The following is a 15,252-nucleotide window of genomic DNA, read 5'->3' on the forward strand; positions in this document are numbered from 1 at the left end:
ACTTTGGGCAGCGCCTGGCCCGCTCCCAGATTGGACCTCCCAGTCCTTGGGGCCCGGTTCCCGGTGGAGGCTGCAGGGACCTCTGCCCCGCCCGCTCGGGGGAGGCCTGAGGGGCTGAACTCAGACTGGGAGTGAATGCGGCTTTGTCTTCCTAGTCCAGCCCCGGCCCACACCGGGGGCTGGGTGGAATCGGGAGCTTCGACGGGTCTAGACAATTCTCCCACAGAGAGATTGATGCCAAAAAGGGGGTGGCCGAGCCAGAGGCTGAGGTGGGCTGGATCCTGAGGCCCAGTGTTAAAGGACAAGGCTCCCCACTCAGTGCTCCTGGAACTTTCCGAACTAGAGACTGGGGCTTGTAGGCGCCTTCTAGAGGAAACTGTCGTATTTTCACAGGTGTCTTCTATTTGTGGCAAAGGATAATGGCTTTTCACTTAGGTTGTGACATAAAAGGCCTTAGAAATTGTTAATGAGTTACTTAACGTTAAAACTTAGTCACCCAGGCCCGGTGTGGTGGCTTATGCCTGTAATCCCAGCACTTTGAGAGGCTAAGGCGGGAGGATCATTTGAGCTCACCAGTTCGAGACCAACCTGGGCAACATAGTGACACCTCATCTCTATAAAATTAAAATTTTTTAAACAATTTTTTTGGATTTTTTTTGTAATTTTTAAAATATTTATTTATTTATTTATTTTTGAGACAGAGTCTTGCCTTGTCGCCCAGGCTGGAGTGCAGTGGGGTGATCTAGGCTGACTGCAAGCTCCGCCTCCCGGGTTCAGGCCATTCTCCTGCCTCAGCCTCCCGAGTAGCTGGGACTACAGGCGCCCGGCACCACGCCCGGCTAATGTTTTGTATTTTTTAGTAGTAACGGGGTTTCACCGTGTCAGCCAGGATGGTCTCGATCTCCTGACCTCGTGATCCACCTGCTTCAGCCTCCCAAAGTGCTGAGATTACAGGCGTGAGCCACCACGCCCGGCCTTTTTTGTTTTGTTTTGTTTTTAAAGATGGAGTCTCGCTCTGTCGCCCAGGCTGGAGTGCAGTGGCACAATCTCGACTCACTGCAACTTCTGCCTCCCAGGTTCAAAGAATTCTCTTGCCTCATCCTCCTAAGTAGCTGGGATTACGGGCACGCACCACCAGCGCCCAGCTAATTTTTTTGTATTTTTAGTACAGGTGGGGTTTCACCATGTTGGTCAGGCTGGTCTCAAACTCCTGACCTCGTGATCCACCCACATTGGCCTCCCAAGGTGCTGGGATTACAGGCATGAGCCACGGTGCCTGGTCTTTTTTTTTTTTTTTTTTTTGAAACGGAATCTTGCTCCGTGACCCAGGCTGGAGTGCAGTCAGGCAATCTTGGCTCACCACAACCTCCGCCTCCTGAGTTCAAGCGATTCTTCTGCCTCACCTGCCTGAGTAGCTGGGATTACAGGCATGTGCCACCATGCCCAGCTAATTTTTGTATTTTTAGTAGAGACAGGCTTTCACCATATTGGTCAGAGTGGTCTCGAACTCCTGACCTCAGGTGATCCGCCTGCCTCAGCCTCCCAAAGTGCTGGCATTACAGGTGTGAGCCACCAGGGGCGCCCAACCTAATTTTTGCTTTTTTTTTTTTTTTTTTTTTTTTTTTTTTTGAGACGGAGTCTCGTTCTGTCGCCCAGGCTGGAGTACAGTGGCCGGATCTCAGCTCACTGCAAGCTCCGCCTCCTGGGTTTACGCCATTCTCCTGCCTCAGCCTCCCAAGTAGCTGAGACTACAGGCGCCCGCCACCTCGCCCAGCTAGTTTTTTGTATTTTTTAGTAGAGACGGGGTTTCACCGTGTTAGCCAGGATGGTCTCGATCTCCTGACCTCGTGATCCGCCCGTCTCGGCCTCCCAAAGTGCTGGGATTACAGGCTTGAGCCACCGCGCCCGGCCAATTTTTGCATTTTTAGTAGAGATGGGGTTTCACCATGTTGGCCAGGCTGGTCTCCAACTCCTGACCTCAGGTGATCCGCTTGCCTCGGCCTCCCAGAGTGTTGGGATTACAGGCGTGAGCCAACGTGCCGGGCCAACAATTTTTTTTAATTTTAATTTTAATTTATTTTTATTTTTTATTATACTTTAAGTTCTAGGGTACATGTGCACAACATGCAGATTTGTTACGTATGTATACATGTGCCATGTTGGTGTGCTGCACCCATTAACTCATCATTTACATTAGGTGTATCGGTGTGCTGCACCCATTAACTCATCATTTACATTAGGTGTATCACCTAATGCTATCCCTCCGTCTCCCGGGTTCAAAGGAACCTCCTGTCTCAGCCTCCTCACAAGTAGCTGGGATAACAGGTGTGGACCACCATGCCCTGCCAGTTTTGTCTTTTTAGTAGAGATGGGGTTTCACCATGTTGGCCAGGCTGGTCTCTAACTCCTGAACTCAGGTGATCCGCCCTTCTTGGCCTCCCAAAGTGCTGGGATTACAGTAGTGATCCAGCCCCCAGGCATATTTGAGCTTTTTTCTTTTCTTTTCCCCACCGGGTCAGAAGTTGATTTTTTTTTTTTTTTTTTTTTTTTTTTTTGAGATGGAGTCTCCCTATGTTGCCAAGGCTGGAGACGCTATCTCGGCTCACTGCAAGCTCCACCTCCTGGGTTCACGCCATTCTCCTGCCTCAGCCTCCCGAGTAGCTGGGACTACAGGCGCCCGCCACCACGCCCAGTTCATTTTTTTGTATTTTTAGTGGAGACAGGGTTTCACCGTGTCAGCCAGGATGGTCTTGATCTCCTGACCTCTTGATCCACTGGCCTCGGCCTCCCAAAGTGCTGGGATTACAGGCGTGAGCCACCGCACCGGCCCCCCACCCCCCGCTTTTGTTTTTTTTTTTTTTTTTGAGACAGAGTCTCGTTGTGTCACCCAGGCTGGATGGAGTGCAGTGGCGCCATCTGGGCTCACTGCAAGCTCCACCTCCCGAGTTCAAGCGATTCTCCTGCCTCAGCCTCCCGAGTAGCTGGGACTACAGGTGCCTGCGGCAACGGCCGGCTAAAGTTTTGTATTTTAGTGGAGACGGGGTTTCACCATGTTAGCCAGGATGGTGTCAAGCTCCTGATGTGTTGATCTGCCCACCTCAGCCTCCCAAAGTGCTGGGATTACAGGCGTGAGCCACCGCACCCCCCGCCAAAAGTTGACTTTTAAGCGAGTTTCTTTTTTTTTTTTTTTTCCATTTGGAAGGTGTTTTGCTGGGCTGGAAAATGGGGATCACTGTTTATATTTTCTGTGGAGTTTTAATTGTGAAAAAGGATTTATGAGTTTGGTCTTAAGCTGTAGCCAATCTGGTGTGCTTTGTGTGTCTTTCTGTGTGGTCCCTAGTAAACTGCAGGCCTCCAGCTTGTTTTATGTCCTTGGGGACGTGGCCTGTAACCCTGTGGCAAGGCGTGGCTTAGCCTCCCGGGTCTCAGAGTTCATTCTGGCTTCCCAGGTGAGTTTCTTCTGGTTTGATATCTGCATGACCTTTTGCTATTGGTTGATTCCCCTCCCCTCCATGAACCACGTTGGAGTTTCCTTTTTCCGAGCCTTTAAAAAGTTTGAGGCCGGGCGCGGTGGCTCAAGCCTGTAATCCCAGCACTTTGGGAGGCCGAGACGGGCGGATCACGAGGTCAGGAGATCGAGACCATCCTGGCTAACACGGTGAAACCCCGTCTCTACTAAAAATACAAAAACTAGGCCGGGCGCGGTGGCTCAAGCCTGTAATCCCAGCACTTTGGGAGGCCGAGACGGGCGGATCACGAGGTCAGGAGATCGAAACCATCCTGGCTAATACGGTGAAACCCTGTCTCTACTTAAAAATACAAAAAACTAGCCGTGCGAGGTGGCGGGCGCCTGTAGTCCCAGCTACTCGGGAGGCTGAGGCAGGAGAATGGCGTAAAAAACCCGGGAGGCGGAACTTGCAGTGAGCTGAGATCCGGCCACTGCACTCCAGCCTGGGTGGCAGAGCAATACTCCGTCTCAAAAAAAAAAAAAAAATAAAATAAAAATAAAAATAAAAAAAATAAAAATACAAAAACTAGCCGGGCGAGGTGGCGGGCGCCTGTAGTCCCAGCTACTCAGGAGGCTGAGGCAGGAGAATGGCGTAAACCCGGGAGGCGGAGCTTGCAGTGAGCTGAGATCCGGTCACTGCACTCCAGTCTGGGCGGCAGAGCGAGACTCCACCTCAAAAAAAAAAAAAAAAAAAAAAAGTTTGAAAGCCAGGAATATTGGCCATTTGGCCTGGGTAAAGTCGGGTAATAAATTTTAAAAGGACTGTATTAAAGAGTACTATCGTTAAAAGTCAACTTAATTAAAAGCAGATATTCAAGCTCTAATAACCTCGGACTCCTTGCGAAAAACAGGAGGTGCCAGAGACCCTGTTTTGCGACAAACCTGTTTTCTTCATAGAACCCCAGGGATTGAAAGCACCCAGAGGCCAATGATCCAAATAAAAGATTGGCAAACAAAGGATCTTGTGCGGACTGGGTTTTATTCTGCCTGTGTAATTGTGTATGTGTTGTGTGTGTAATGTCTATAAAAAGAGCTCTAATTAGTTGGCCTAAAGGAAGTCAAGAACTTGGATCAAAAATTTTTTTTTTTTTTTGAGATGTAGTCTCACTCTGTTGCCCAGGCTGGAGTGCAGTGGCACAATCTCAGCTCACTGCAACCTCCACCTCCCGGGTTCAAGTGATTCTCCTGCCTCTGCCTCCCAAGTAGCTGGGACTACAGGCGCACGCTACCACGGCTGGCTAATTTGTTTTTATTTTGTGATTGGGAGGGATTATTTATTTTTGAGACGGAGTCTGGCCTGGTCGCCACAGGTGACGTACAGTGCAGGTCTCATCTCCGGCCCCCACCTCTGGCCGCTGTGTCAAGTGATTCTTCTGCCTCTACCTCCCCAAGAGCTGATATTACAGGCGCCCGCCACTACACCCAGCTGATTTTTGTATTTTTAGTAGAGACGGGGTTTTGCCATAATGGCCAGGCTGGTCTCGAACCCCTGACCTCATGATCCGCCCACATCGGCCTCCCAAAGTGCTGCGATTACAGGCACGAGCAACCGTGCCTGGCCTAATTTTTGCATTTTTAGTAGAGACAGGGCTTCACCATGTTGGCCAGGCTGGTCTCGAACTCCTGACCTCAGGTAATCCACCCACTTTGGCCTCCCAAAGTGCTGGGATTACAGGCATGAGCCACTGTGCCCGGCCAGATCAAATATTTTTTAAAGGGAAGACTTTTCTTTTTTTTTTTTTTTTTTGAGACGGAGTCTCGCTCTGTCACCCAGGCTGGAGTGCTGTGGCCGGATCTCAGCTCACTGCAAGCTCCGCCTCCCGGGTTCACGCCATTCTCCTGTCTCAGCCTCCTGGGTAGCTGGGACTACAGGCGCCGCCACGTCGCCCGGCTAGTTTTTTGTAGTTTTTAGTAGAGACGGGGTTTCACGGTGTTAGCCAGGATGGTCTCGATCTCCTGACCTCGTGATCCGCCTGTCTCGGCCTCCCAAAGTGCTGGGATTACAGGCTTGAGCCACCGCGCCCGGCCGGGAAGACTTTTCAGTTCACATGACTCTAATCTTTAAGAAATAAAAACAGCCTTAAAGATTATTGGCAAAAAGTGGATGTCATCAAAATATAAATAGGTGGACTAATAAATTATGCAGGTTAGACTGGATGCCGTGGCTTACACATGTAATCCCAGCACTTTGGGAGGCCGAGGTGGGCAGATCACAAGGTCAGGAGTTCGAGACCAGCCTGGCCAACATGGTGAAACTGTGTCTCTACTAAAAATACAAAAATTAGCTGGGTGTGGTGGCAGGCGCCTGTAGTCCCAGCTTCTCGGGAGGCTGAGACAGGAAAATCTCTTGAACCCGGGAGGCAGAGTTTGCAGTGAGCCGAGATCACGACACTGCACTCTAGCCTGGGCAACAGAGCAAGACTCAGTCTCAAAAAAAATAAAACATAAAAATAATAAAATAATTATTCAGGTTAGGTACTAGGCTTGCTAAATGTTTTAAGGTTATGAACTGCCTTTTGGGTTTTGAGAACTATTTGACTTGCTGCTTCCCAGTTGGTGCCCTGGGGACACATGGAACTAACCACACCCTTAATTATGCTAGAAGGAGTCCAAACCTTGGCTACACCTAGCATGTAATAAAACAATTTACCAGGTTTTGGCCAGGCTTGGTGGCTCGCGCCTATAATCCCAGCACTTTGGGAGGCTGAGGCGGGCAGATCACTTGAGGCCAGGAGTTCAAGACCAGCCTGGTCAACATGGAGAAGTCCCCATCTCTACTAAAAATACAAAAATTAGCCAGACATGGTGGTGCACACTTGTAATCGTAGCTACTTGGGAGACTGAGGCAGGATAATTGCTTGAACCTAGGAGGTAGAAGTTGTAGTGAACCAAGATCGTGCCACTTCACTCCAGCCTGGAGGACAGAGTGAAACTCTGACTCAAAAAAAAAAAAAAAAAGACAACTTACCAGTTTTTTGTTTGTTTGTTTGTTTTATTTTTATTTTTTGTTTTCGAGAGGACGTCTCGCTCTGTCGCCAAGGCTGGAGTGTAGTGGCACAATCTCGGCTCACTGTAACCTCTGCCTGCCAGGTTCAAGCAATTCTCGTGCCTCAGCCTCCTGAGTAGCTGGGATTATAGGCAAGTGCCACTACACCCGACTAATTTTGTGTTTTTAGTAGAGATGGCGTTTCACTATGTTGGCCCGGCTGGTCTTGAACTCCTGACCTTGTGATCCACCCACCTCAGCCTCCCAGTCTGCTGGGATTACAGGCATGAGCCACCACTCCTGGCCCAGGTTTTACATTAAAGTTAAAATTACTAAGAGTGGCTGGTTGCAGTCACTCATGCCTATAATCCCAGCACTTTGGGGGACTGCAGCGGGCGGGTCACCTGAGGTCAGCAGTTTGAGACCAGCCTGGCCAAAATGATGAAACCCGTCTCTACTAAAAATACAAAAATTAGCCGGTCTTGGTGGTGTGTACCTGTAGTCCCAGCCACTCGGGAGGCAGAGGCAAGACAATCACTTGAATCTGGGAGGTGGAGGTTGCAGTGAGCCAAGACTGCACCATTGCACTCCAGCCTGGGCAACAGAACAAGATTAAAAAAAAAAAAAATTGCTAGGAGTTACTAGTTTAATATGTAATTGAAACTACTGAAAATAGATATACATGTGAGACGTGTAAGACCAATAATATGTATTTTTTTAGTAAATGATTATAAAAAAGCATAAAAATGTAAAATTTTGTGTGGGGGAAAGGAAAGATCAGATTGTTACTGTGTCTATGTAGAAAAAGGAAGACAAAGAAACTCCATTTTGATCTGTGCTAAGAAAAATTGTTCTGCTTTGAGATGCTGTTAATTCGTAACTTTCATCCCAACCCTGTGCTGACAAAAATGTGCTGTGTTGACTCAAGGTTTAATGGATCTGGGGCTGTGCAGGATGTGCTTTGTTAAAAATGTTCTTGTTGGCCGGGCGCGGTGGCTCAAGCCTGTAATCCCAGCACTTTGGGAGGCCGAGACGGGCGGATCACGAGGTCAGGAGATCGAGACCATCCTGGCTAACACGGTGAAACCCCGTCTCTACTAAAAATACAAAAAAATAGCCGGGCGAGGTGGCGGGCGCCTGTAGTCCCAGCTACTCCGGAGGCTGAGGCAGGAGAATGGCATAAACCCGGGAGGCGGAGCTTGCAGTGAGCTGAGATCCGGCCACTGCACTCCAGCCCGGGCGACAGAGCAAGACTCCGTCTCAAAAAAAAAAAAAAAAAAAAAAAAAAAAAAAAAAAAAAATGTTCTTGCAGGCAGTATGCTTGGTGGAAGTCATCGCCATTCTCCATTCTCTATTAACCAGAGACGCAGTGCACTGTGGAAGGCCGCAGGGACCCCTGCCCAAGAAATTCTTGCCTGGGTATTGTCCAGATTTCTCCCCACTGAGACAGCCTGAGATATGGCCTCATGGGAAGGGAAAGATCTTACAGCCCTGCAGCCCGACACCCGTAAAGGGTCTGTGCTGAAGAGGGTTAGTAAGAGAGGAAGGCCTCTGTGCTGTTGGGATAAAAGGAAGGCATCTGCCACCTGCATGTCTCTGGGAATGGAATGACTCGGTGTAAAACCAACCATACTTACTCTATTCTGAGATAGGAAAAAACTGCCTTATGGCCAGAGGTGAGACATCATGGTGGCAATACTGCTCTGTTACTCTTTACTGCACTGAGATGTTTATGTAAAGGTAAACATAAATCTAGCCTACGTACACATCCAGGCACAGCACCTTTCCTTTTTTTTTTTTTTTCTTTTTTTTTTGAGACGGAGTCTCGCTCTGTCGCCCAGGCTGGAGTGCAGTGGCCGGATCTCAGCTCACTGCAAGCTCCGCCTTCCGGGTTTACGCCATTCTCCTGCCTCAGCCTCCCGAGTAGCTGGGACTACAGGCGCCCGCCACCTCGCCCGGCTAGTTTTTTTTGTATTTTTTTAGTAGAGACGGGGTTTCACCGTGTTAGCCAGGATGGTCTCGATCTCCTGACCTCATGATCCGCCCGTCTCGGCCTCCCAAAGTGCTGGGATTACAGGCTTGAGCCACTGCGCCCGGCCTCACAGCACCTTTCCTTAAACTTATTTATGACACAGAGTCTTTTGCTTACATGTTTTTCTGCTGACCCTCTCCCCACCTTCACCCTATAGTTATGCCACATTTCCCTCGCCGAGATAGTAAAGATAGTGATCAGTAAATACTGAGGGAATTCAGAGACCAGCGCTGGTGCAGGTCCTCACTTGCTGAGTGCCGGTCCCCTGGGCCCACTTTTCTTCCTCTATAGTTTGTCTCCATGTCTTATTTCTTTTCTCAGTCTCTCGTCTCCACCTTGCGAGAAATACCCATGGGTGTGGAGGGGCAGGCCCCCTTCAGTTTTGCCTAGGGTTGAAGGATTATTTTAAATTAGATAAGATAAAGCTAGAAGTTCAAACAAGTGGTGTAAGGATTGTAAAAATTAATCTTGCAAAATTCCATGTGTGAACATATTGCCTAAGTATTATATGGTTTTTCTGTAAATTGAGCAATAAAAGAGAAGCACAACAAGGTATTCTTTGGGCACTGATCTGCTCTGTGGCAAAATTTGTTAAATGTTATAAAAGGTTTTTGCTTCCTGGCTGGTTGCAGTGGCTCATGCCTGTTGTAATCCCAGCACTTTGGGAGGCTGAGGTGGGTGGCTCACCTGAGGTCAGGAGTTTGAGACCAGCCTGACCAACATGGAGAAATCCTGTCTCTACTAAAAATACAAAACATTAGCCAGGCATGGTGGCACATGCCTGTAGTCCCAGCTACTCGGGAGGCTGAGGCAGGCGAATTGCTTGAACCCAGCAGGTGGAGGTTGTAGTGAGCAGAGATCATGCCACTGCACTCCGGCCTGGGCAACAGAGCGAGACTCCATCTCAAAATAAATAAATAAAAATACAAAATTAGCCAGGTGTGGTGGCACATGCCTGTAATCCCAGCTACTTGGGAGGCTGAGGCGGGAGAATCACTTGAACCTGGCAGGTGGAGGTTGCTGTGAGCAGAGATCATGCCACTGCACTCCAGCCTGGGCAACAAGAGTGAAATTCCATCTCAAAAAAAAAAAAAAAACGGTTTTTCCTTCCTTAAGATTTGAGTCATTTTGGCAAAATTAATAATTTATGGTAACCTGGAATTCTGTTTTATAACATCAAGTGTTTTAAACCTCTAACATATTTAACAGGCTTCCCCAAATCAAACTTGAGTTTCAAAATTTTCTTTAATAATTGAGTAAGGTGACCAGGCACGGTGGCTCACACATGTAATCCCAGCACTTTGGGAGGCTGAGGCAAGTGGATCACTTGAACCCGGGAGGTCAGAAGTTCAAGACCAGCCTGGCCAAGATGGTGAAACCCCATCTCTACTAAAAATACAAAAAAATTAGCCAGGCATGGTAGCGGGCACCTGTAATCCCAGCTACTCAGGAGGCTGAGGCAGAGAATTGCTTGAACCCAGGAGGCAGAGATTGTAGTGAGCTGAAATCGTGCCACTGTACTCCAGCCTGGGTGACAGAACGAGACTCTGTCTCAAAAATAAAATAAAATAATAATAATTGAGTAAGGTATACTCCTGTGAACTAAATTTGGAGCATGTTTGTTTCTGTCCAGCTCCTCTAGAATCTGGAAACCATCTGTGAATATTCTTAACTTATGGCAATATAGTTGTTTGCATTAATGCCATAAGAATCCATTTTTCATGGCCAGGCGCGGTGGCTCAAGCCTGTAATCCCAGCACTTTGGGAGGCCGAGACGGGCGGATCACAAGGTCAGGAGATCGAGACCATCCTAGCTAACACAGTGAAACCCCGTCTCTACTAAAAAATACAAAAAAAACTAGCTGGGTGAGGTGGCAGGCGCCTGTAGTCCCAGCTACTTGGGAGGCTGAGGCAGGAGAATGGCGTGAACCCGGGAGGCGGAGCTTGCAGTGAGCTGAGATCTGGCCACTGCAACTCCAGCCTGGGCGACAGAGCGAGACTCCGTCTCAAAAAAAAAAAAAAAAAAAAGAATCCATTTTTCTTTTGCAACAGGACACAATTGGAGAAACTGGCTGTTTTACCAAGACTTTGACTGGAAGGATATACTTCCTTTTGTGTCAAGCTCGACTTGTAGATCCAATAAAAGCCCCTTGGAGGTAAAAAACTGGCCTCATACCCTCATCTACACAGTCCCTGTACATGGTTCCTGACCTGTGGTCAGTAAAGAATGTCACTTTCTAACAGGCCCAGGAGCCCCAAGTTTATCTTGGGTCTTTTTTTTTTTTTTTTTGAGACGGAGTCTCGCTCTGTCGCCCAGGCTGGAGTGCAGTGGCCGGATCTCAGCTCACTGCAAGCCCCGCCTCCTGGGTTTACGCCATTCTCCTGCCTCAGCCTCCCGAGTAGCTGGGACTACAGGCGTCTGCCACCTCGCCTGGCTCGTTTTTTGTATTTTTTTTTTTAGTAGAGACGGGGTTTCACTGTGTTAGCTAGGATGGTCTCGATCTCCTGACCTCGTGATCCGCCCATCTCAGCCTCCCAAAGTGCTGCGATTACAGGCTTGAGCCACCGTGCCCGGCCTATCTTGGGTCTTTAAGAGGAGAGGATCACCCAACTCACAGGTATTTAAGGACACAAACCCACAGCTGGACTCGGTTTTAAAAGGTCTTATCTGAGGTTCCTTGTGGAACAGAGTTTCATCAAAACCTACCTAAAAGGCCTCTGTAGAAATAGTTATTCTTGTTCCTGTGAGTCAACCAGCAATCTCTGGCTATAGCTCAGAAAGAACAAAAGGATAGTTAATGTGAAAATCTGGATCAGTATTCTAGTTCTGAGCAATTATCCTGCAATTCCTGCCAGGTGATGAGAGTAAATAGGATGCCCATCACCTGGAGGTTTCCTTTTTGGGAAAATAAGACCAAGGGAGCTAACCAAAGCCAAGCACCAGGCACCCAAATCTTAGCAAGCATAACTACAGCCACCAGTTTTCTGGGCATGACATCCTTTTCTCTCCCTTGTTGGAGGAGGACTCAATTCCACCGCTTCACCTTAACATTCTGCTTATGATCAGGAGTCCACGCAACACCCCCGCCCCCCAGACACATTTCTGTCCCAAAATCAATTTCAAGCTTTGAGTCAAAGCCCTAGGAAAGAAATCTTGATCTAAGGGATCCAGAGGCACACAATAATAGAAGCTAAAAGACACAGAGCACATGGGCATGGTTGATTCCTGACTATTAAGCCAAGCCCCATTTCATGGATAACGGTCATGCTGATAGTATTCATGGCTTAAATGAGGTCTAGGGAACTCCAAGGTGGGATAGAGACATAGGTGAGACTGAATAATTCCTATTCTCAAGGCCCTCCCTGCTTCATGGGTGCAAGCCTCTGGCACCCATGGGTGGCACCTGCCAAGGTCACCAGGACTCGGGGATGCAAGGACGGAAGAGAAAGGATGCTCTTCTCTCCCTCGTGTACCCTGGGTATTTGCTAGGAAGAGAAGGGAACCAGGGATGCCTGCTCCCCTCTTTTTTTTTTTTTTTGTTTTTTGAGATGGAGTCTCGCTCTCACCCAGGCTGGAGTACAGTGGCGCGATCTCAGCTCACTGCAAGCTCCACCTCCCGGGTTCACACCATTCTCCTGCCTCAGCCTCCCAAGTAGCTGGGACCACAGGCGCCCGCCACCACGCCTGGCTAGTTTTTTGTATTTTTAGTAGAGATGGGGTTTCACTGTGTTAGCCAGGATGGTCTCGATCTCCTCACCTCGTGATCCGCCTGCCTCGGCCTCCCAAAGTGCTGGGATTACAGGCCTGAGCCACCATGCCCAGCCAAAAACACCACTAGAAACTGTTAGAACAGTTGCACAAATACCCAAAAGCTCTATGAACCAGAGCATGGTGTGGGTGGGTATTGGACAGACATACAGATCCAGTGAAGAGTTGCACGGGCACAGACTTCTCTGCACAGAGTGGGAACTACAAGTCACTTATTGGTACAGCAAGAACCAAAACACATGAGCTAGAATATTCTGTAGTTAATCCTATAGAGAAAATAATCAAACTTAAATGTACTAATATTTCACTTAAAATATGGTTTCTGTAGATGAGAGACTTATACACAAACCACATCCTCAGGACCCAGAAAAAAAATTACTTTGACTAAAGAAGGCATAATCACTGAAAGGAGGCAGCTTCAGCAGTTACCCTGAAGGACTGATGGCAAGAACAGTATCTTCAAATGCTAACAAAGGCCGGGAAGCCCTGGAATGGGGCAAACATAAATTAGATGTTAAAAATGAAGCATCGGCCGGGCACGGTGGCTCAAGCCTGTAATCCCAGCACTTTGGGAGGCCAAGACGGGTGGATCACGACGTCAGGAGATCGAGACCATCCTGGCTAACACGGTGAAACCCCGTCTCTACTAAAAAATACAAAAAACTAGCCGGGCGAGGTGGCGGGCGCCTGTAGTCCCAGCTACTTGGGAGGCTGAGACAGGAGAATGGCGTAAACCCGGGAGGTGGAGCTTGCAGTGAGCTGAGATCCAGCCACTGCACTCCAGCCTGGGCAACAGAGCGAGACTCCGTCTCAAAAAAAAAAAAAAAAAAAAAAAAAAAATGAAGCATCATGGCTCCCACAAGAGGAGGCATAAGAACCCCGGTGGTGGCTGCAGCAGCCTTTGTAGTGAATTGATAATGAATGTGTGTAGACAAGTACCCCACGTCTCTCCAAGCTGGCAATATATTTATTTTAAAACTATAAACATATTTTAAGTAGAATTTTTAAAAAGTAGGCTGATATTGGCTGGGCGCAGTAGCTCACGCCTGTAATCACTTTGGGAGGCCGAGGCCGGCGGATCACAAGGTCAGGTGATCGAGACCATCCTGGCTAACATGGTGAAACCCCGTCTCTACTAAAAATACAAAAAATTGGCTGGGCGCGGTGGCTCACGCCTGTAATCCCAGCACTTTGGGAGGCCGAGACGGGCGAATCATGAGGTCAGGAGATTGAGACCATCCTGGCTAACATGGTGAAACCCCGTCTCTACTAAAAAATATCAAAAAAAATTAGCTGGGCGTGGTGGCGGGCGCCTGTAGTCCCAGCTACTTGGGAGGCTGAGGCAGGAGAATGGCATGAACCCAGGAGGCAGAGCTTGCAGTGAGCCAAGATCATGCCACTGCACTCCAGCCTGGGTGACAGAGCAAGACTGTCTCAAAAAAAAAAAAAAAAACAAAAACAAAAAATTAGCCAGGCGTGGTGGCGGATGCCTGTAGTCCTAGCTACTCAGGAGGTTGAGGCAGGAGAATGGCGTGAACCCAGGAGGTGGAGCTTGCAGTGAGCTGAGATCGCACCACTGCACTCCAGCCTGGGCGACAAGAGCAAGACTCCATCTCGGGGAAAAAAAAAAAAAGTAGGCTAATATAAGACAGTGACTTTAGATCAAAACAAAGAGATGCATGGCATTTAAATAAAAGGGATCATCTGAAATTAGTGTTGTTTGAAATGACTGTCTAATATTGGAGATTCCAGTATTTATGATAAATTTCACAATTTTTTTAAAAGAAATTATTCTTCTTAATGTTTATTTTAAATTTGGGGTACATAAGCAGGTTGTTATTCTGGTAAATTTGTGTCGTAGGCGTTTGTTGTACACACTATTTTATCACCCAGGTATGAAGCCTGGTGCCCATTATTATTTTTCCTGCTCCTCTCCCCACTTCCATCCTCCACCTTCAATGGGCCCCAGTGTCTGTTGTTCCCCTCTTTGTGTCCATGTGTTCTCACCATTCAGCTCCAGCTTATAAGTGAGAACATGTGGTATTTGCTTTTCTATTCCTGCATTAGTTTGCTAAGAATAATGGCCTCCAGCTCCATCTATGTTCCTGCAAAAGACATGATCTTGTTCTTTTTTTTTTTTTTTTTTTTTTTTTTTTGAGACGGAGTCTCGCTCTGTCACCCAGGCTGAAGTGCAGTGGCGCGATCTAGGCTCACTGCAAGCTCTGCCTCCCGGGTTCACACCATTCTCCTGCCTCAGCCTCCTGAGTAGCTGGGACTACAGGCGCCCGCCACCGCGCCCTGCTAATTTTTTGTATTTTTAGTAGAGACGGGGTTTCACCATGGTCTCGATCTCCTGACCTTGTGATCTGCCCGTCTCGGCCTCCCAAAGTGCTGGGATTACAGGCGTGAGCCACCGTGCCCAGCCGATCTTGTTCTTTTTTATGGCTGCATAGTATACCATGGTATATATGTACCACGTTTTCTTTATCCAGTCTACCATCAAAGAACATTTAGGTTGAAAAAATAAAAACACACACACATTTGTGATACTGAAACACCTGATTATTATTATTATTGAGATGGAGTCTTGCTCTGTCCCCCAGCCTAGAGTGCAGTGGCCTGATCTCGGCTCACTGCAAGCTCTGCCTCCCGGATTCAATCGACTCTCCTCCCTCAGTCTCCCAAGTAGCTGGGATTGCAGGTGCCTGCCACCATGCTTGGCTAATTTTTCTATTTTTAGTAGAGATGGGGTGTCACCATCTTGGCTAGGCTGGTCTCGAACTCCTGACCTGGTGATCAACCTGCCTTGGCCTCCCAAAGTGCTGGGATTACAGGTGTGAGCCATCGTGCCCAGCCTTTTTTTTTTTTTCTTTTTGAGACAGGGTCTCACTCTGTCGCCCAGGCTGGTGTGCAGTGGCACAAACATGGCTCACTGCAACCTCTGCTTCCCAGCCTCA

Source organism: Rhinopithecus roxellana, chromosome 3 (genome assembly GCF_007565055.1).
Source record: "Rhinopithecus roxellana isolate Shanxi Qingling chromosome 3, ASM756505v1, whole genome shotgun sequence".
Lineage (NCBI taxonomy): Eukaryota > Metazoa > Chordata > Mammalia > Primates > Cercopithecidae > Rhinopithecus > Rhinopithecus roxellana.